Source organism: Protopterus annectens, chromosome 2.part1, assembly GCF_019279795.1.
Source record: "Protopterus annectens isolate FY-2018-M chromosome 2.part1, PAN1.0, whole genome shotgun sequence".
Lineage (NCBI taxonomy): Eukaryota > Metazoa > Chordata > Ceratodontiformes > Protopteridae > Protopterus > Protopterus annectens.
In genome coordinates this window covers 1,673,293,989-1,673,318,521 of record NC_056729.1, presented here as the reverse complement: position 1 = coordinate 1,673,318,521, position 24,533 = coordinate 1,673,293,989, and positions in this window count along the sequence as shown.

The following is a 24,533-nucleotide window of genomic DNA, read 5'->3' as shown; positions in this document are numbered from 1 at the left end:
CAAAAGAGGAGGTGGTGTAGCAATACTTTATGCCAACCATCTCACCTTGACAGTGCTACCTAAACCTACCCCTTCCTTTGTATCTGCAGAACTGAGCATGGCAAATCTCAAATTTAATGACCACTCCCAGGATATAATATACTACGGCTAGATCGCCCTAACAAAAAAGGAAGTGGTGTGGCAATACTTTATGCCAACCATCTCACCTTGACTTTGCTACCTAAACCTACCCCTTCCTTTGTACCTTCAGAAATGAGCATGGCAAATCTCAAAATTAATGACCACTCTTCTATCACCATAGCTGCAATTTATATACCCCATGAGATAATATCCCCATTTTAGAAAATATTCTCTCCTACTATTGTGACTTAGATAGATATTGTGACTTAGGGATTATATTAATGGGACTATGCTACTTAGGGCATGATTTAATGGCTGCCTTCTGTCCATCCAAGGCACAGGTGTCACACCAGGGTTGAATTTCCAACTTCCCATCATCTGGTCTAGTTTGTCCTTGAATAGGTTCAGTGAATGGCTCTGTTTATATGGATGGGAAGCCTATTGCAGGGAATGGGGATTCTCTGAGATAACTACCTGTCCATCCAACAAGTCCTATTTAAGTCACAAGCAAAGTTTAAATCCTTAGATCTAGTAGTTCTGGTGCTGTTTGTTTTGTGGATAAGCAAAATGTTCCTAGTACTAATCTATACTCTATACTCTATACTCTTAGAGTAGGATCCAAGGATGTCTTGTATGTCAGGCATAAATCTCCTCTCAGCTGTCTGTAGGAAACAGAGTATATAGAGATAAGGCTTTGAGGTGATCTATATTCAGTTCATTAGCCCACATTACCCTATATTTGTCCCAATTAATGTACTTGGGTGCTTGTGCACCCTTGGGCAGTAGCTTTATAACATGGCATAAAGGGTGCACAAACACTGATTATCCCATGTATTTAGACCATACCATAGTACAACCTCTGCCCTCCTTTCATTCTCTCATACAATAAATCAAAACTGTAATAACAACAAGCTCTCCTCTGCCCTATTCTTAGACTTATCCAAGGCGTACAACATGGTAAACCACCAGCTACTATTATGTACACTAAAAACATTCTCTGTAGATAACCAAGCAATTCTCTGGTTTCAGTCCTATCTAAGCGGCAGACAACAAGCTGTATTATTGAAGGAGAACTTATCAGCCCTATTACCAATCACCCTTGGAGTCCCTCAGGGGTCAATATTAGGCCCGCTCCTATTCTCCATCTTTGTTAATGATTTGAATACAGTCATCTCAAAAGCAACTTGTATTCAGTATGCAGATGACTCCACCCTAATCTGTTCTGCTACCTCTCTGACAGATTTACAGAATTTATCCCAAAGTACCTTTAACAAGGTAGAAAACTGCCTCACTGAATGGCGTCTCCTATTAAATCCAAATAAAACACAGTTGTTACTCTTCTCCCCCACTAGTAAGGTTACTTTGCCATTACTTACCATAAAATCTCACAACAGCACTATAATTTCCCCAGAACCTAGTACTAAGCTATTAGGTGTAGTAATCAACAACAATCTTAAGTTCGATGCTCACATCGACCAAACTATTAAGACAGTAAATAAGAAACTTGGCTCTTTATATGAGATTAAACAATTCCTTACCCCATCTGCTAGGACTGTGATTGCCCAAACACATTTACTATCAACTCTACTATATACCTCTCCTATTCTTACAAACCTAAGTAAATTTGACCTAAACAAACTCACTAGCGGCTATAATAATATTGCCAGATTTGCCGCAGGTTTACCGTATAGACAATGCCACTGTCTTAGCCTTGAAGCATTAAGCTGGCTAGAACTATCCTGCCAAATTCATTACAATCAACTAATAGTTGCACACAAAGTTCTCTCCCAACTAGAAATCACACCCATCCTTAAAAAATATTATCATCCCATACAGTAACCTAAAAACTCTTTGCTCCTCCAATAGAATACTAGCTCAAACTGTTAAATCCAACAACTCAGCTGATGACTGTCTATTTGCCAACTCTGTTGGCAAAATCTGGAACTTATGTCCTGCTGAACTCTCAGCAGTCCCCCCTTTAACTCAATTTAAAACATCTCTTAAAAAACACTTAAGAATACACTGGATGTGCCCCTGTACAAACCCTGACTAACCCCTTCTCAGTTTACTGTGTACCACTGAAAACCTTGGCTTCATGTTGAAACTATCATTACTATAACTCCAATACTTCTGCTGTTTCAGACGATTGATTATTGGATTGTACTTCTGAACTAGAGGACAACTGACACAACTATGTACTATTAAAATAAAAGTTTATAGTTTTTAAGTTTTATTATAAATTCTGGCATATCTGGAATATTTATATATGTGTTCTTGTACAAAAGTATCTAATTGTCATAGTTACTTTCTCTGTATGTATTTCTGGAGCTTTACTCCCCAGGCCTCCACTGAAAATGGACCAAAATTCAGTCGGACTCTCCCGGTTAACAAATGTAAAATACATAGGTTCATAGGTTCATACTAGGCTATCTGCCCTAGGACATTTGTAAGCCTAGCCAGAGTGTGCTTGGCTTTCGCCACCCATTTTAAATTAATTTTGCTATGCCCTTTTTCGAGGTTAGTATACTGTGCCTCTGTCTAACAGTGACACAGAAGTGATACCCGGGGTAAACCTACGATTTCCCCATCCACTCATCAAGATTCCTCTTGAAGAGAGTCAATGAGGGACTCTGCCTAACCTGGACTGGGATTTTATTCCAGAGTGACAGGAGCCTCTGGGTTATGAATCTGTCCCTCCAGCATGTCCTATTTATTTCAGTGCTGAGGTTCAAGTCTCTCAAGCGCGTAGCTCGATGGGATTTGGATTTTCTGAGGTGCAGCATGTCCATTAATTCCGGGTTGGACATGGCTTTATACGTCAGGCACAGTTTGCCTCTGAGCAGGCGGTATGCCACTGAGTAGAGCTGGAGTTTCTTTAACCGGGCAGCATATGGCATCTGTTTGAGCCCTTTGATCCTCTTGGTGAGGTACTTTTGGGGTCTTTCCAGTTGCTGCAGGTGTCTGGTAAGGTACATCCCAAAAGGGGCATTGTACTCAATTATGGGCCTGATGAGGGATGAGTAAAGAGGCACGATGATCTCCCCTGATCTAGATGTGAATCCCTTCATGATTAGGTGGGCTATATAAAATGTTTTTCTAACCACTTTGGCCACGTAGTTGTCAAATGAGAGATTGCTATCAACTTGGGTCCCCAGGTCCCTAATTACTTCTTCCGTACTTAATGGATTACCACCTATGTGGTAATTTGTGGGCACTTTGTTTTTGCCAAAGGGGATGACTATACACTTTTTGGCATTTAGCTTGAGACCATGGCTATGGCACCAGTTGTCTGTTTCCATGAGGCCCTTTTGGAGGATGCTTGTGTCAGCTAGAGAATTGATTATGGCACCCAGTTTGCAGTCATCTCCGAACTTGGTCAGCCACAGTCCTTCCGTGTTGGCCTGTACCTCCGAGAAATATACACCGAACAAGAGAGGTCCGAGAACTGAGCCTTGTGGGATGCCACTTGTAACTGGTTTGGAGTCTGACATGGCTCCAGCAATTCTAACCATGTGGATTCTGTCCTTGAGCCAGTTTGCAACCCATCTAGTGGCATAGGGGTTTATATTTAAGCTGGTGAGCTTATCTATAATGCCAGAGTGGGGTATTGTATCGAAGGCTTTTGTGAGGTCCAGGTAGGCTGTGTGGACCACCTTCCCCTCGTCAGTGGCCTTGGTGACTGTTTCAAAGAAATTGACCAGGTTTAAGAGGCAGGATCTGCCCTTAACAAAGCCGAACCGGGTAGGATCCAGTGTCTGTAGGTCCCCAATATCTTTATTTATGAGGTCCATGATGATCCTTTCCATAGCTTTGCAGACCAAGCTAGTCAGGCTTATGGGGCGATAGTTTCCAGAATCTGTTGAGGCACCACCTTTGTGGAGAGGGACCACTGTTGCTGTACGCCACTCTTTGGGTACATATCCTGTGATAAGGCTGAGATTGAACAGTAGTTTTATGTTTGGGTTTAGCTCTTCTTGAAGTTCATGTAGGACGCAGCCCGGGACACCGTCTGGTCCCATTGATGCTGTGTTTTTTGCTTTGGAGAGGGCAGCTCTTACCTGAGCATCTGAGATGTCAGGGGGGCAGCACTATGCTGGGATAGATATTTGCCCTTTTGGGGGGGGGAGTTTGCGCTGAACCTGACAGCTAGGATGTTGGCAATGTCTGTGGGTGCGGTGTATTTTTTGTCATTTTGGACTAATTCTGAGCATATCTGGGAATTCCCACCCAGGTTCCTAACATAACTAAAGAAAGCCTTATGATTATCCTTAGTGTCCTGTGCAATTTTTCTCTGAAGCTGGCCTTAGACGATTTTATGAGTGCCTGTAGTTTTTTGCTAATGCTGATCACAGATGCCTTCCCTATTTAGGATTTTGCTCTGTCATGTAGTAGCTTCCTCCTTCTATTGTATAGTTTGTTTATGGCTGGGGTCCACTAGACAGGACGTCTGCCTTTGGAGGATTGGGTCTTGGTTTTATTTGGGATTGCATGATCCATGCATTCCTGAAGGTGTTCATAGAATGCATTTATAAAGGATTCTGCGGTCTGGGCCGTATTTTCCACAGGCCCGGGGGCTTTGAAGGATTCCACCTCAGTTTTGAGGAGTGTGAAATTTGCTTTAGAGAAGTTTTTCACTGTGGTTTTCTGGGCAGGGGGTGGGGTCGGGATGTGAATATCCAGTGAGATGAGTTTATGGACTGATCTTACCAGTGAGGGATACACTTCTGGTCTGGAGCATAGAGTCCCCATGTTGGTGATGATCAGGTCCAGTATGTTTTCCCCTCTTGTGGGAGTGGTAACAAGTTGTTCCATAGCATTTGAGTTTATAAATTCTAGGAACCTTTGAGCTAGGGTGTTGGAGCTAGAGTAATGCTCCCAGTCTATGTTTGGGTAGTTGAAGCCCAATATAATGGTGTTTGGAGAGACCTTCATATTTTCCAGTGTTCTCAGGAAGGCCAAGTGGGGTTCCTGGGTTTGGGAGGGTGATCTGTAGCAGGCTATAAACTGGAAGGCAGTTTTACCCACTGTTAGTTGCACATGGATAGTCTCTGATGCTTCGTGCTGTGCCACCAACCTGGAGGTGTGGGTATCTTTGACGAATATTGATACTCCCCCTCCTTTTCTGGTTCGGTCCAAGTTTTGGGGCCGAAAAGCATGGTATGAGGTATAACCTGGTAGTGCTGGGGTGCTCTCGGGAGCCTTGAACCTGGTTTCTGTTACTGCACAGATATCAATGTTCTCCATGCTAAGGAGAGTTTCGGGTGCATGCATCTTGAGGATTAGACTTCTGGCGTTGAGTAGCATTACTCTTAGTTTCTTATCCCTTGTGATACCTATGGAGGTGGGTTTGTCTTTTGAGCCTTGCCTAAAAAAGGCACTATGGGGGTAGCAAGAGCTTTTGCCAATATCCGAAAGCCCAGGGGTGACAGGTGCAAGCCGTCCCTAGCGAAGTATCGCGGCTTGTCGAGCATGTCATACCAGGCTGACAGGCATTGGATCCCCTTTGAATGACACCAATACTTAAGCCAATTGTTGAAATTAATCATCTTGTCTTCATATTGTGGCATCATTCTTGGTGAGGGTAAGATGCTACTCAAGGTCAGGGTCATACCAGCCTGGGCTACATGCTCAGAGAGCTCCTCTATGTCTCTTTTCATGTAGTCCAGGGAGGTACGTCTCAGGTCATTCACACCAGCATGGACAATGACTGAGTCATATTTGTACTTGCCTTGGAGTGACCTGAGTGCTTGTGTTATGTGGCGGATCCTAGCACCCGACAGGCAGCTCACCATGACCTTCTCCTTGTTCAGCCTGGTGAGCAGAACGTCATTGTGCCTGATGATAGAGTCACCTATTACAAGTGTATCAGGTGTGTTGTTTCACCTTAAGGGCTGTGACTGTTCGGCACACTGGCTTTGTGAGCTATGTGTTGCACGTGTTTTGGGGTAGCGGTTGCTTGGGTGTCTGCTTTGGAGGTCTCTGCTGTTTAGGCAGATTTTTATTTAGAGCCTCCGAGTATGTTTTTGTGTGTTTATGTGTTTGGTTTGCTGTAGTGGTAGGTCTATGTGAGACTGGAATTGTAGTGAGTGTGGTTTCCTTCTCCTCCTGACTGGTTACACCAGTACTGAGTTGAGAGAGCTTAGCCTCCAGTTTGGCTATATGGTTGCATCTCTCACATGTGTTGGTATTTGTTGGGAGGAGGAGAGGGTTGTCTGTGTACATGAGGCAGTTGTAACATTGCCTCAAGATTCCCAGATTCACCAGCTGGACCGGAGAGGAGATTGACAACTGACCTTTGGACATGCTAGAATAGTATTGGGAATTCCTTTATAATTGAAAAAAGGGCCAATGGGGAACAAGGTACTCAAGGGGAGTTTGTGAGGGTGTAGTGCTTTTAATTTTTTAGTGCTGTCTTATATAATTGCTTTAGTGAGCAAGTGCCAGGTAACTTAAATGCAATGTGTTGCAGGTAATTTAAATGCAAAATGACAAACAGTAACTTTCTTTCAAGTGAAACAAGGAAATAAGTACAGTAAGCAATGCAGATATCACTAGAGATCCACAGAAGCGCTGAAAAGCCGTGTTTTAGGTGGAATTAGCATTTCATGGAAATAACAAGCAAACAAGCATACAAACAAAGCTAGATTCAGCAGGCCTGGATCTAGTCTATGCTACAGCAAACAAGGTGTACCAATTTCAGTAAGAAACAGTTCAAATATGCAGGCACTATAAGCCTTTAACCAGAAATTCCCAGCTCAGAAGGGCAGAGTCCAGCCTCTCCTCCCACAAGAGTGCAGACCACGAACCTTCTTAATGTAAAATAACTGGCCTGAAGCCCAAGTGCTTAAACCAGAACTAATACACTTTTAGAATAACAGGCACTGAGCCCTCATTCAGCAGTTCCCAACTTAGAAGAATGTAAGCTACCTGTCCTGCCACCACAGTGCAGGCCACAAACCTTCCTAATGTAAAACAACTGGTCTGAAGCCCAAGTGTTTAATCCAAAAGACTTAGAATGATAGCTACACTTTAATCAAGTTACTACCAAGCAGTAATAAATACAATTGAATACTTTAAAGAATGCCTGGATTAGTGTTCAAGTTATACAAACAAAGCTAGATTCAGCAGGCCTGGATCTGGTCTATGCTACCAATTTCAGTAAGAAGCAGTTCAAATATGCAGGCACTATAAGCCTTTAACCAGAAATTCCCAGCTCAGAAGGGCAGAGTCCAGCCTCTCCTCCCACAAGAGTGCAGACCACAAACCCTCTTAATGTAAAATAACCATAAAATAAATATTAAAAGGTGCCAGTTCTTGTAAATCATATACTTTATTCTTACTCAACTTGTCAACAAACTTTAAGGAAGAACTGGGTTTATTCTCATCTAGGGAGTACCGTTGACAAAATAAATCCCACATGGCAAGCTGGGGATCTAGCACCAACTGCTCCCAGTAATTTAGTTTGCTGCATATAGCTAGAGGTCTACCAATTGTAGCTGATCATATCCCTCAGAAATGGGATAAAGCAATGAGAAGTGAATTCTCCACCCATTCTGTTAGCCCAGTCTTTGCAAACACTGAGTGAGTGACTGTCTTCAGGGAGATCCAAAGTTTAGAGGACAGCTTTTTGTGCTGTCAGCCTCTTAGAAGAATCTTCTTAAATATCATGCATCTGTCCTCAGACTTCTGTACTTATCCAAATAACTTGCTTATCTGGCTTAATTAAATCAGTGGGTGTTTTAAATCTAGCCCTCTAAGTCTGGGAGACCAATCCCCCTTCTGAGAAGGGAAGAGTAAGATACTCCCACCCAGTTCTAGGACTACCTCTGGCCCACACAAAGTCTCAACCATAAGATTTCAGTTTGTGCTAATAAGTATCAGGAGGAGATAAAGTTGCACCCTATCAGGCATATAAAATCAGAGGAAGAACGTACCAGGTCACAGCATGAATTCTTTGTATCTTATCAAAGCAAATACATTTCCTCCTGTGAAGATATGCCTCTGCTTTTGCCAAAATCTGTTCATATGTATTTTTTAGGAATTTCTCTAAAGTGTCACTATACAACACCGAACTGTAATATGAACTGGAACACCACGAAAAGGAACAACAACCAGTGAAAATAACACTTTATTTTCTCTCTAGCGCCTTGGCTCACCAAAAGCCTTCAAGGAGTAACAATTCACATACATCCATAGTATATATACCTTTACCAACTTGTTATTCAATTAAACAATCAATTAAATATAAATCTAATTATCTACTTAAAAAACAGTGTATTAAATCAAACTTTTCCAACAACACTCAGTATTTAACCCTTTAAGGGTCAATGTTTCATATTTTAAAATAAAAATCATCTGTTTCCTTAAACGTTCATTTCGTATTCTACCCTCACTAGCTTCATTTATAAAAATCTGCTCTAAAATAGCTACCCTCAAACTATCACACTGTGAATTATGAAACTCCGCAAAATGTTGAGCTATGGGACTTTCCATCTTATTTATTTTAATATCCCTCAAATGTTCCATAATTCTAACCTTAAACATTCTTTTAGTTTGACCCACATAAAACTTATTACAACCACAATGAATGACATAAATAACTTGCTCTGTTCTACAACTAAAATAACCATTAGGTTTAAAACTAATTTCATTAATATAAGGAAATACATTTTTTACATAAGGACAAATTTTACATTTCCCACATGGTCTTGTTTCTTTAACCACAATTTGTTTGTATATTTTTTCTCTGGGCCTCATAAATTTTGTGTGCACTATCATATCCTTGATGTTTCTCCCTCTTTTATAGGGAAACTTCAATTTCTTTTTTATTAACTCATCCAACTCACTAAAATTCTGTAAAAACTTCCAAAAATGTAAAACACATCGCTTAATGCTTTCACTATATATATTAAATGTGGAGACCATAAAAATTTCTTCCAGTTCTTTCTTATTACTTATATCTACTACCTTATTTTGTTTTGTCCAATATTTTGGTCCCTTATTATATCTTTTATCAAATATTTTATTTATACTCAAATTAATTAATTGACTATCATATTGTCTTCTTATAAACATATTTGTTGTGTTCTTTATCTCATTTAAAAAATCTCTTTCATCATTACAGATACGAGATAGTCTTAAAAATTCACTATACGGTAAAGATTCCAGGGTGTGCTTGGGATGACAACTTGTGCCCATCAAAAATTGATTCACGCAGTCAAACTTCCTATGTATACTAGTAACTACAGGTTTACCTATAATACCCTGTAAATTGATATCCAAAAAAGAAACATTCCCACCACATTGTATACCATCAAACATAATACCAAACCTATTTGTTTGTATATCTTGTACAAATTTCTCACTTTCAGATTTGCCTCCCTTACACAAAAAAATCAAATCATCAATAAATCTAAAATAATATATAACATAATTTTTAACAAACAAATGAGTATAGATATACTCAAATTCCACCAATCCCATAAAAATATTTGCATATATGGGTGCAAACGCTGCACCCATGGCTGTTCCTTGGATTTGGTGGAAAATTCTATCATCAAAATAAAAATAATTATTCTATAAACAGAATTTCCTCTAAAGTGTGCCTGATCTGAATACATAAATAAGTCAGACCATTCTTACCCCTCAAAAAGTGGAAACCTCACACAGTTGGACAGATAGTGAGCAGTTCACAACTGCAATCTAAGTCTTACTTGCATTTTCTTTATACCCCAAGAGGGCTCCAAACATTTTCAAAATATTGTGGGAAGAAAAGCCAGGGAATTGTTATGGCTAGGCTTCTATAGGTCCTAGGGCCGATAGTCGAGTACCATCCTATGAACCTATGAGCCAAACAGTAATGGGAGTGCCTCTTCTGACTTACCTGACTAAACTAAAAGGTCACCTGCATAAAGAGCTAGTTTATGAGCAAGCTGCATTATTCCATATCCATCCTCGGGGGTTTCCTTTAGACATATTACCAGGGGTTCCAAGTATAATGAGAATAAGAGTGGAGACAGGGCAGCCTTGCCTGATTCCACTACATATCTTAGTAGATGAGGTTACAATGAAGTTACTGTTTGCATTATTTGCATCTGTCTTGGTTTGGAGCTGCTGCAGGGGCCATATCAAAGCAGTGGGGGTTGTGTTGTAAGTGTGCATTAATGGCTGCTGTGTCTTGGTAGCCTAATACTAAGTGGTTGAATTACAACTGTTTTTTTTCTCCATTGGCTTTACTTTTCACAGTCTGCTTTATACTGAGATTAACTGCACTCAGCTGTACTGAGCACACCATTGCTGTAGTTTGTTTGTTTGTCTTTTCAGCTTTTTCCAGTTAGGGGTCGCCACAGTGGAATGCCGGAATGCTAATGATTGGCAGTCGATTTTTATGGTGCCAAGTTGCCAGCCCGATGCCCAACCTTCAGCGAAGGCACACCCATTCACGTATGTCTTTCGGAGGCCACTCGACCACGGGGAGGACATGCAGACTCTACACAGAAGGCACTCTAGCCGGGAATCAAACAGGAGAACCTCTTGCTGTGAGATAACAATGCTACCGCTGTACCACCGTGGATTATTGTAGTTATAGTTGACTAATGGTTCATGGGTATAAGACCAACGTTTGCCTTAGTCATCAATGTAAAACACGTCCTCCTTATTTCCTTTCTTTGTTGACAGGCAACAGCAAACCCTGAACTTCAATGGTTTGCACTGATCTACATGGAATCACACAGACCTGCACAGAAGTACTGCATGCTATGCAGGTCTGCATGCTCCTATCTATAGACTACGTTTGCTGTATAATATCTCTCTTTCCTTCCTCTCCACACATTCCTCCCTCAAGACATTATAAATAATAACATTTGTCAGCACTGAGAGACAGTGGTCTCCATACCTTCTTTTCCCAGCCTTCTAGCATTTGGTATTTTACGACGGTGTAACAAACGTCACATGCTCACTGAAAATGAACTCTTGCTTAATCAAATTAATTCTGTCTGTGAAAGGTATGAACACACAGCTGATTTTGAGGTAGCCCTCTGGAAAGCCCAAGCATATAGTGAGCATCACACTAGTTTACCCCCATCTCATACAAATACAGCATCCTCATGCTTCTTCTTCTTCTTCTTCTCATTTCGGCTGCTCCCATTAGGGGTCTGCAGAATTAGTGGCAGTAGAGTTTTATGATGTCAGTTTGCCCACTCGGCACCCAACCTTCCTCAGAAGGCACACACTCACACCTAGAGCCAGTTTAGAATGTCCAATCCATCTGCAGCATGTCTTGGGAATGTGGGAGGAAACCGGAGCACCTGGAGGAAACCCACGAGAGCACAGGGAGGACATGCAGACTCTGCACAGAAGGCATAGCAACTGAGAGCTGAAATGGAGACCGTCATACTATGAAGTGACAATGCTATCTGCTACACCACTGTGCCACCCAAATATAGCATCTTCATACTATTAGCACAAAACAAGCATATGCTAAGGGTTCCTATCAGTTTGTTGAAACTTCAACAGTTCGAACACCATATGTTCGAACTGTGAAGTTCGAAAACTGATTATTGCAAGCTGCAGAGCACCAAATTCTTTCCCAGGGAAAGAATTTGGTGGGCCGTTTCTATGGCTTCGCGATTTTCAGCACTGTGGTGGAAAGTTCATAGGTTCATAGGTTGGTACTAGGCTATCAGCCCTAGGGCCTATACAAGCCTAGCCATAACAATTCCCTGGCTATGGGTCAGGTTCAGGTAAGTGTGCAATTGTGTGGATGTTAGGGTTAAAGCACGGGTTAGGTGAGTTAGGGTTAGGGCACAGGTGAGGTGGGTGTTCGTTAGTGACAGACTTTAGGGTTAGGGCGGGTTAGGTGAGTTAGGGTTAGGGCGCGGATCAGGTGAGTGTGTGATAGTGACGGACCTTAGAGTTAGGGTTTGGGTTAAGGTAAGTGGATAGATAGGAGTGTATGTACAGTTTACTGTAGGGTTAGATGTAGGATTTTAAGTGTATGTGTGTGTGGATTGCTGTTTTTTGCTGTGCTTGTGTTGTGTGTGTGTTTCTTGGAACAGCGATTTTTTTCCCTGGGAAAAAAATCGCTGTTCTAAACCTTTGATGGTTTTGCACTTTGAGGTTAGAACTTTGAACATATGTTTTTCGAACTTCTGCCGTTTCGATGAAGTGATATAGACCCTATGCTAATGCTATTAAGAAATCACTACCTAAGCCTCCTAGACCTCCTAAGGGTAGGCATCATTTCATGCTTTATGTGTACAAGCCTATATCATAACAGTAAAATTCCTTGGAGTAGTGACACGTTGGTATTATTTTGGTAAAGTTGGGTAAGCTTGGCTAGGCTTAAAATGACTACTGGGCTGATAGCTTAGCAACCACCTATGAACCTATAAAAAAACAAATGCATCTACTACATCAACCACTTCATTAACATGTCGCAAACAACAAAGTGCCCCTAAACTTAGTAAGAATAAATCCACTTCTGGAAATCTCCAAGTAATTGGTGACTCCATTGTTTGGCACATGGATTCCATACTCACCAGGCTGAACAAGGACAGGCATACAGGTATCTCTCTCTCAGAAGCCAGGATTGCTAATATTTCAAGAGTCCTTAAAACCCTCTCCTACATTAGGTATCAAGCCTGTTTCTTGGGAGCCAGGATTGCTAATATTTCAAGAGTCCTTAAAACCCTCTCCTACATTAGGTGTAACTATGACATGATCATAGTCCATGCTGGAGTGAATGCTGTGGTACATAGATACAGCAAAGACATGCAGAAAGACTTATCAGAACTTGATGGATATGCTTCCATCAAGGATACGACTCTGGTCTGGAATGGTGTCCTTCCCTCACTTAAAAAGAATGACATCTAGACTCAAAGAAAAGATAATTGATTTCAACAAATGTCTAAGTGCTGATGTCATCCTGGGGGGGTCCAATATGTGTCTGCCTGGGAAAAGATGATCAGCAATCCTTTGCCAAGGATGGTTTACAACTCTCGTTCAGGGGCTTCCATATACCAGCCAAATCCTTTGCAAGCCCTTTTGTGCCTTTTAGGCATACTTCATCGAATGATCTTCCCAACCTAACAAATGATTCAAATAATAAAGTAGACAACATCGGGGGGGGGGGACCTTCTCAATGTCAAGAGTCTAAATAACAAACTGTCTGATCTGGAGGCACTTCAGTGTCTGGAATGAGTCCATGTTTGTGTTGTGACTCAGACATGGCTCAAATGCAATGAAAGCACCCCCACTGTGCCTACCACACCTTCACATACAATGGAAATGGCAGTGATATCTCAATTCTTGTCAGAGATGTCATCCATACCAGAGTGATACCCAATGACATTCCAAGTCAGCTCACCGAACTCCAACTTACTCTTGGTAAGTTGGACCTTCAACTTATAGTTCGGTAGAGGTCATCTTTCATGGTCCATCATGATCAAAATAAGTTTCTTTCATTCCTAGAAAACAACCATATTAGAGATGGAGCTCTAATCCTTGGTGGATTCAATTACCTCATCATAGACTGGATTACTTATACTTCCAACATTAGGTATGTACAACATTTCTTAGATTAGCTGAACAAAAATTCCCTGGATTAAAAATGTCTGTAAGGCCAGCAGGGGGAGAAATATCCTAAAAGTAATTCTCAGGCCTGCTCCCTGCCCATGATTCATCCACAGTTGTTAAGTTTGATCAGTGACTGGTTACTTTTACCCTCAGAACACACTCTTTCAAGGTTACCAAAACTTCCCTCTTTAGAGACTTCAGCAAAGCTAATCTTTTATAACTGCATAATGAAAACACAAAATTCTCCCATGCTAACACAAAAATGAAACCAGAATATGCAGCTAAGTATGCCAAAGATTTTTGTGCTTATTTCGATAAATGCATTGATAGGACTATCCCCATCAGGAACACATACAGCGGTAAATGCAATAGCAACCCCTGTGGTCAGTTGACGTAAATAAATTTTGCAACAGAAGGAAGAAACTGAGTAAATTGCCTTGTAAGGCCAGAACCTCTCATCACAATGAGAATTTAAAATGCTTCACCAAGAAACTGACAGTAGCTATTAAGACCAGCAAAGCCTCCCATGAAGACAAGCTTCCTTTTAAGGCTGAATGATAATCAGAAGTCCTTCTTCAGCTACGTTAGAAAACAAAGGAATAATTCACAGCACTGCTCATAACATATCTATAATGGTACCTCCTATTTAGATAACACAAGCATATTAGCTAATAAGTTTGCTGCAAATTTCTCCCCTGAAACTATCATCCCTATCCCAAACATACTGATATCTTTCCCATCCCCTGCTGTCTCAAAGGAAGATTGTCTTAAGATGCTCTCCAAAACCAAAAGTACATCTTCAGTGGGCAACAACATACTAGTTTGCCTTCTAAACAGTGTCCAGCAAGGACCTTGGTGATCCCCTCCCCTGAATATTGTTCAGCCTAAGTCTTGCCACAGGCTATGTTCCCAGTCAATGGCATACTGGGGTGGGGATGTTTCTTATAAGGCAGTCCCACCACTGGTCAAGCAACTGCAGACCCATTAACCTTCCCAGTCTTGTCTGCAAACCCATGGAACACATTATCACAGACCTTATACTGTAAACCAGGATATTAAGAATTTAATCAGGCTCAACCCACAACAATTCAGATTTATTAAAGAAAGGTCATACCTTCTCAGTCTTGTGGACTTTTTTGTAAAGATCATGCAGGCCGTAGATAATGGTCACAATGTTCACAGTGCCTATCTGGATCTAGCAAAAGCATTTAATAGCATATCACATGATAGGATTGTAAACAAGTCAGTGACCTTGAATATAGATCCCTGTGTGGTACGATGGACTGCAAACTGACTCAAGGTCGGTGACACCTCATCAAGTTAAGGAAAAGATGACCAGTGGTATTCACAAGGGGTCTGTATGGGGGCCCCCTCCTTTTTGGTATTTTTTCTTATTAAATCACTGACAAAACAGCCATCTCTGGCTGATTAAGTTCACTGATGATTGCAAATCAGGTGCAGTTGACAAATTTATTTTATTTATTTATTTATTTTACATTTGTTTACTGGAAGTGTCCGACTGGGCCAGGAGCCCATTTTTAGAGGAGGCCTGGGTAGAAAAGCTCCACAAAGAAAAAAAAAACATATCAGTACAGAAATGCTTGATTACAAACATAGAAGAAAAAGTAAAAAAAAAAAAAATAATGCAAGGCTCCAGTTAGACAAAAAAATTAACATAAAGCTATAAACATAATACAGCATGAGAGCTATGTTAAGAATCTTACAGAGAGACATTGTCTAGGGAATAACAAATACAGAAGAGTGTTTTTTTAATAATAGCAGAATAAGTTTACAATACAGTAGACTTATCTCAACAACAGTTATTTTGTAGAATCTGAACATTATGTATAAAAAAGAAAAAAAATATGGGGTATTGTATGTAGGAAGACAAAGAAAGATATAGGCTGAAGAAAGGTTTAGAGTGGTGAGGAAGAAAGCAGAGAGTGGTTTTAGAGTAGTAGGGCCTAGTTTGTGAAAAATGGGTTCTGGGTACTAAGTATCATATAGTATCAAATCATAGTATCAGATCAACAATCTATACAAATTTCCTTCAAGTGGAACTATTACACATTAACAAATGGTATACTGAGAAAGAGCTCAAACTAAATGCTAAGAAATACAATACCATTTACTTTGATAAGCAACCAGTTGCTACCACCTTATGCATGAGTGATGATACTCTGTCATCAGAGACCTGGGTACCTGGATATATGTTTCCCTCTCCTTTGATCACCATGAAATAACCATAGTCAGGAAATCCTTAAAAAGATAATAATTAATCAGAAAGAGCATGTCTTACAAAACCAAGGAAGTTACTGCTCCCGTGCACTGTTCCCTATACAGAATATAATGCACCATTTGATAATATTACTCTAATTCACTTAAAAAGTTGCAAGTACAACAGGTTTTGCATCAGTATGCATTTTCAAAATACAAGAAACATGAAATGCTAATGTATGGCACTACTGACTTACTGTAATTCTAAATAATTTACCAGAAAATCAAAACTTTTATGAAAGAAAGGGCAAACATATGAGCAAAATAGGAGACGGTTGACAAGTATGCCACTGCAGCACAACAACATGCTTGCAGTCAGCGATTTCCATACAGCAGAGCTGCCTTACAGACTATGAAGACAATTTTGTTCTTCTAAGAAGGATGCTTTAATGTCATGGATGCTGAAATATTGCAGCTAACATTTCAACATCAATGGATTGAGAATTAAAGCATACTTTTCAGGATCAACTTAGATGGAGAAATATCTAGTTGCCTGCTAGTACTAAAAAAAAAAAAAAATAAAAAAACGATGCTACTTCAGCAACAGCAGCTTTTATTGTTGCTTTGACCTCCACTGACCATCAATGTTTAATACCTGCAGATGTTCTGCTCTAGCAAGGAGTAGAAAGCCCTTGAGTTGATTGTCTGGCTGCACATACTTCCCATAGTGAAATGCAGTAGCAACGGATGGTTCAGGCCATTTATCCATTTATTTATTCATGCAACAAAATTCAGCATTTCTTTACTCTTAAATAAACAAGTAGCTAAATGGCTTGCAATGCCCCAGTTGAAAGCAGCTTTGATGTTCTACTACTGCACTGGCCATGGGACACACTGGAGCTGTGGAATTTAGGTAGCCACCAGAATCACTGTTATTATAATCAGTAATTGTTTTCAATTTTATTGAGGAAATCCTTACAATGACAATCCCTGCAATACTCTGGTGCCGAACAAATGCTTCTACTATTCTACTCTAATACCAGATAGTTGCTTCTGTGTCTCTGGTCTTCTGTAGATTTCCTTTGTTTTTTTCCTCTATTACTATGCTGAATATTGGATAACATTGTCACTTTCAGGGATAAACATGTGTTGTTGTTCAAACAAATAAACAACATAATGGTTACAGTTTGTTATATTCCATGCAGACTCTTTTTTTTGTAGAGATCATGGGAAATGCATTCAGTTTGTCCTGCCCCCCCCCCGTACTACAATGATATGTTTTAGTTCTCTACATTGATGAGTGTGATGCCCCACCACTGGCCCAGTAATTAAGGATCCTCAATCCTCACTACTGGCAACAGTGAGGGATGTACACTAGGAGGATGACAGGTACACACACAGTATTTCCAGATGCAGCTCTCTCCAACAAGTGCAATTTCCCTTAAGAGCACATAGAGACCACAGTCAGTCCGGGGCTGTTTTTTTCCCTCTTTCTCCAGATCCCCAGTAAGACTCCCCAATGGCACAGCTATAGGGTTGAGATCTCAACTGAGTGGCCAAGCCAAGACATCCAGCACCCTCTCTGTAAACCTTGTGCTTTGTGTCCCTGTCCATGTAGCTGACACACACAAAACTTGAGGTTTGATTTACACACACACACACACACACACACACACACACACACACACACACACACACACACACACACACACACACCTGGGAAAGGCTGGCACAGGTTTACTAGCTATGCCCCTTTTGTCCAGACTATAAGGTAGTTATCACTGTCACCAGCAACGTCCTTGTCAGCTACTTTAAGGCCCTTAACAAAGGGTGTCCAAGCTTACTGTGCAATGCTACTATCACTTAAAATAGTAGTTTGACCAAGAGCAAGGCTATCAGGAGTGGTCCACAGTGTCACCAAATATATATGGAAGTAGTCCCAAAACGTAAATATGTCTCACCAATATCAGCTACAATGTTGTTGTTGTTGTGTCTTTTGGCTTTTCCTGGTTGGGGGTCGCCACAGCGGAACTCCAGTCCACTAATGATTGGCAGCAGATTTTTATGTGCCGAGTTGCCAACCCTGACGCACAAACTTCAATGAAGGTACATCCATTCATGCATGTCTCCATGCAGAAGATGCTCTAGCTGAGAATTGAACAGGACAACGTCTTACTGTGAGGCGACAAGACTACCGCAGCATGAAAGGTTTAAATATATTTAATAACAAATAATAAAAGAACAAGAAAATACTCAGTAAATAATCACAGTTACATCAGAGTTTGAAATCACAGGAAATATTTAAAGCAACATTGCAGTACAGTCTCAAATAAATAAAGAAAGTATCTAAGCTATACTTCACTATATTCCTGACTATATCTGAGAGAAATTACTCTACCCTAGTTAACTTACTTACAGAGCAACAAGGCAGATGTGGTGAGTGGATGTTCTTGTCAGGTCAAAGACAAAATACAAAATGTGCAGTCTTTCTCTCTCAGAGTTCCTAAATTAATATCCCAAATATTACTGCTAGGATAGTTTGCAGAATGACATCACTTCTTGTCATCTGACTATATCCCAGCTGAACCCCCCCACTGATGCAACTGGTAGCATTCAACATCTATCTGTGAAAATACAAAGACCTCAGATTTTTTAGCAAATGGTGGAAGTCATAAAATAATTTACATTCTTCCACATTTAAAGACAATGCAAAAAAATCTAGTTCTAGATATTATGTCTCATGTTGCACTGACATTGAAAGATAACATATTTTTTTATGGCCCAGCCATAAAGTAATTCAATCTCAACTATTCTTCTGAAGTTAACTTCTTGTGTTGCAGTTTTCATTGTTACAATATATACATCTAAACAATTACAATAGTGTATATACATTTCTGCTCAGTACTTTACAAAATATCTATTCAGCACATCTGTACAATATGACATACAGTTCTAATATATCTGTAACACAAGCATCTTAAATGAGCATGTTGGCATTCACAAATGACACATAACCATTTAAAAAATTCTAGACTTCTATATAAATCATATTAATATTCACAAATGACATATAATTATTTATAAAATTCCAAATAGCTGGGCTGGCAGTATCTCCTTTTGTGACAATGAGAAACATATTTCTTTGTGGAATTTGATATTGGTATGGTCACTATAACCAGCAACAAAGTTAAAATCTTTTCAAAGTCAGTGGTTAATGAATTGTCAACCAAGAATTTTAACATCTGTACAGCACTGCCAGTTTGTGCAAAGTCTTGATGGCAGTACAAATGGCCTCTTTTCAGGGGAGACCAGAGAATTAGGGAATTTCCCCTTCTCTTTTTGCTAGGTTCCATGGAATCTTTTACATCTGTCTAAGCTACCACTGAGTCAAGCAGATGGGACCTTCTTTTAGCATCTCATGTGAAGGATGACACACCCGGAAGTGCAGCACCCCCTTTATGCTGTACCACAGTGTCAGTAATCCAATCACTGGAGTGGGAATAGACCTCACAGCTTTCTGTTCTTCTAGTACCAATGACAGACATGCTATCTGTTGCACCACTAACACTGACTTTTCATGCTCCTTTACAAACAGCTGCAGTTCATATGTGCTCTGTCAACATGCAGTCTATCTAGCAGGGGTCTGAATGGAGAGATGAAAAGTCAGTACACAAAGGAGAGGAGTAGTGCTGAAACTGAATTCATCCTCAAGACCCTGTTTTCACAAAATCTCACCAAGGCAACATTGATGTATAGTCTGTATTTATATAGCATATATCATGGATGGAAGTAGGTCAAAAATTAAAAAAGATAGCTGGGTGAACAAGACCCAGGATAAAAAAGTCCCCGATCCTGGTAGGTGCACTGGTACCAGGACTGGAAAATATGACAGTGTAGAATCCTCAAAATACAGAAACATTCCTACAATGGGGCCAGGTCAGGCACAGGGGGAGGATGGCTCCCCTGTTGTAGAAGGAAGTAGCAGTCCACAAAAATCACAAAAAATGATTGGCCAAAGAAGAGCCATAAAGATGATAAAGTAGACTATTAAGGATAAGAAAGAAATTATGTATTGTTACTACTATGCAAAAAGCCCGGAATTTCCAGGCACAAGATATACAAAATGTTTAAGAGAGAAATTACAGGAAAGAAAAATACTTCCGCAAGAAAAACTGTCAGAAGCTTCAAATGAAAATTTGCATTCATTAATACAACAGATTTGTGAAAAATAGTATATAGATCAAGAAACTTTGATCTGTTTGGATAAAGAAGCATCTGAAGAAGTGTAAAAATATAAACAACAAAACCTAGAGATATTTGAACAATATAGAAATATGGACATGGGAAGAAAGAGATATTTGATATGGTGCAATATTTATGCAAAGGAGAAAGCCAAATTAATCAATATAAAGAAGGCAGCCCCAAAGATATCCAGAGAGAAATACAGGCAAAGGCATCTGGATATAGAAAATTTTACAATAAAAAAATAATATCACAAAAATGGAACATAGAAAAGAAAATTAGTCAAGTAGAAGTTAAAAAAATAGAAGTAGAAGTTATGGAGTGCTTGCGAAGTGAATGATTTGGTGTAGAAGGTTTACAGGTTACATCACAGCATGAGGGAGTGAGTCCCCAAAGTAAGGAGAAACAGGAAGATCAGGAGATATCTGAAGAGGAAATATGGACATGGAAAAGAAAAAGAGATTTAATATGGTGTAATATATATGCAAAGGAGAAAGCAAAAGTAACCAATACAAAAAGAGCAGCACCAAAGATATTTGAAGAGAAATACAGACAAAGGAACCAATACATGGAAAACTTTACAATACAGAAAATAAGAAGACAAAGAGGAAAAGTAAAAAAGGAGATTAGTAATGGAGAAGTTAAAGAAATAGAAACTGAGGTTATGGGGTACCTGCAAAGTGAATGATTCAGTGTAGGAAATCTAATTCAGAAAGCACCACAACAGGATAGAGCAATGGATATCCAAATTAAGGGTAAATCAGTGGAACAGGAAGCATTTGATCAGGTGCCATATCAAGATATTTTGGAGTTTTCCACAGGAAATCAGCATAAACATTCACTTGAAGCTAGACACCAAAGAAAGGAACAGGAAACTGGAAACTCTGATGCAGTCAATGTTGAGGAATGATAGCCCAGTGAGTTCCCATATGACAGAGCAACAGATGGCACAAGATGAAATTGAAAAGAAGGTGCCACAGGAAGATGTTATAGAACTGTCTATAGAATGCCTGCAGGAAATGGAAAACAAGGGATGTGCCCTCAGTTTGGAAGAAAATCAACTAAGAGAAGAGTTGCTTGATTTAATAGACATGGATAGATATATTAAGATGACTGAGAGAAATAGACAGAAGGTTAATAAAACCCAAAAAGTCAGAAGTTTGATAAAACAAATGAATGCAGTAATTAGAACTGTTCATAGAGATCCATGTGATATAACAGAAGTAAACAGGATATATGACTCTGCTGCTAAACAAATAACTGGTAAAGTTCTGCCACAAGAAAACAGAGTAGTGAAGGAAAGGAAGGGGAGAAATCGAATACCATCAAGGAAGTATTGAATAGAGAAAAATATAAGCAATTAAGACAAGAAGTGTCATTCTTAGAAGACTATAGAAGAGGGACAAGATCAACAAAAATACTAAGAAAGATACATGTGATTAAACAATGCACAGCATTAGAACAGACCAGGATCTGTCATGCACTATCACAAATAAATTAAAAATTTCAGCACAAGAGGAACAACTTAGAAGATACACATATAAATATAAAGGAAAAGTACAAAATAAACAATTTATTGATGATCCAAAAAAGTTTTATAGAGACTTGGGAAATAAGGTAAAAGGAATTGAAAGACCACAAAAAAAAGAGGAATTAGATGCATTTTGGAGAAGTATGGATGAAGATCCTGTGGAATATAACAAAGATGCTAAATGGATAGAAGAAGTAAATGAAAGAATAAGAAGTTTAAAGGTGCCGGATATGAAATGGGATGAAGTAACAGCCAGAGAGATTGAGACAAAGTTAAGAAAAGCCTCTAATTGAAAAACCCCAGGCCCCGATGCAGTACCTAGCTTTTGGTTAAAAGTATTAACATCTTTGCATGAGGATTTAGCCACGAGTAAGAACTATTTATATGTGCACCACAAACAGACAAACACCAACCTGGCTAACAACAGGCAAAACAATGCTCCTTCTTCATAGTGAACCTGCAAGCTACCCTAAAAATTATAGACCAATAACTTGCCTTCTGACAACATATAAACTATACATAGGAAATTATGCCGACAGAGTTTATAGTCATTTAGAAGAAAACTCAATTATGGCAGTAGAACAAAATGGCAATAAAAGAAACTCATATGGAACAAAGGATCATTTGTTATTAAATAAAGTCATACTGGAGAACTGTAAAACGGGGAAGATTTTATGTATGGCATGGACTGACTATAAAAAAGCATTTGATAGTATCCCACATTCATGAATAAAAGAGTGCTTAAACATGTATAAGATACACCCTACACTGATTGACTACATTATACTGACCATTAAACAGTGGCAGACCACTTTGCAATTAAGCCAATTATTATCCCAGGGATATAAATTTAAAGGGAATATTCCAGGGTGACTCTCTGTCACCACTGCTATTCTGCCTTGCCTTTAACCTATTAAGCTGCCTACTTAACAGATTAGGTCATGGCTACAATTTGGCTCCTAAAAACAACAAAGTGTAAAGACTTCTCATCTTCTCTTGGTCGATGATTTAAAATGTGTAGTTCATCAGATGAGGAATTGAAAGCACAGCTGCATGTTGTCAAAAAATTTCAGATGATATAAGAATATCATTTGATCTTGATAAGTGTGCAAAAGCAATCTTTAAAGCAGGAAAACTGCAGCACCATGTGAACATCAGTTTGGGACAAAAATGTGATATAAAAGAACTTGAGCAAGAGGGAGTGCATAAATATTTGGGAATTGATGAAGGATCAACAATAAAACATGCAAAAATGTGAATAAAACTTAGTAAGGAATATTTTAGAAGACTTAAATTAATTCTGAAAACAATGCTGATATCTAGGAACAAAATCCAAGCTAGAAACCAATTTGCTCTTCCTGTGTTAACTTACAGTTTTGGAGTGATTGACTGGCCCCAAAATGTGTTGGATAGATTAGATAGGAAAACAAGAAGGATGCTTCATGCTCACCAAATGATTTATAAAAATCAGTGTATATCAAGATTATATATTCCCCATTCTGAAGGAGGGATGGGCCTCCTTGAAATTGATTACATGTATAGATCTGCAATCGGTGGACTTCACACATATTTGCTGACCTCACAAGACCCAGATGTAGTGAAAGTTTTGAAACATGAGGAGAATAAATCTAAGATAACATCTCTGCTTAATTTAGCAGAAGCATATTGGAGTCAAGCAGGAATGGAAATAAAACCAGAAGTAGATAAAAATCAGGCAGCAACTGAATGTGCCAAAAAAACAAAAGAAATAATATAAGGTGAAGGACCAGATGAGAAGGCAAGAAATGTGGAAAAAGCATAAATATAGTTGCAAGTATAGAAAACTTCTGGAAGAACTTCATGTTGATCAGGAATGAACACAGGAATGGTGAAGAAGATGCGAGTTCAAACCAAGAGATGAAAGGTTAATAATATTGGCAGCCTAAGGCAGTGGGCTACATACATGCTGGTTTACAAAGTCCATTGAACATGAGGGAGAAACAGACAAAGATAGGTTTTGTAAAACTGAAGTGGAAACAGCTGCACACCTCGTTGCTGGTTATGATATACTAATGGCACAAGGACTGTATACTGAAAGGCATAATAATGTGGCAAGACTGTTGCACTGGGGATTGTGCAAACATTATGGTATTGAAATGGTTGAAGAACACTGGAAACATGAGCCACAAATCATCATAGAAAATGATGAAGTTTATATCACATGGGGATCACCCCATTACCAATAGTTCAAAAGATAGATGCTAGAAAACTGGATATAGTGGTCCAAGAAAAGAAGACAAAAGTAACATTGATCATTGAAATTGCTACACCTAGTGACTACAGTGTATTGCATATAGAGAGAGACAAAGTCATAAAATATCAGGATCTGCAGGCAGAAATGAGAGCAATGTGAAAGAAAGATACCCAGACAATTCCAATAGTAGTTGGAGCAATGGGTCTTATAAAAAAGAATCTGCAATTGCATTTAGATATGTTTCCAATCCATGTGACCCTGTACGAATTGCAGAAGGAGTCATTATTGGGCACATTGTGAGTGCTGCCAAGAGCCTTTTGGCTGACATCAAAGATTGAAATAATACTAATTTCATGAACTTTAATCGTACTTTGACTTAGGAATGGGGTCCATTCCTGTCATGGTATTAGAAACCCAAAAGATTTGGAGAAATTAAAAAAGAATGAAATCTGTAAGTCTGCAGAACATTCCAGCACTCAAGTGAGTCTTCAGTTTCATCATGGCTTCTCAGACTTGCTTTTTCTTCAGCATACGGGACAGAAAATTCTGGTTTTGCTCTAATTTTTGTTATGTGTTTCTACAGATAAGTGGTATCCAGTAACAGAATCCTTTTCT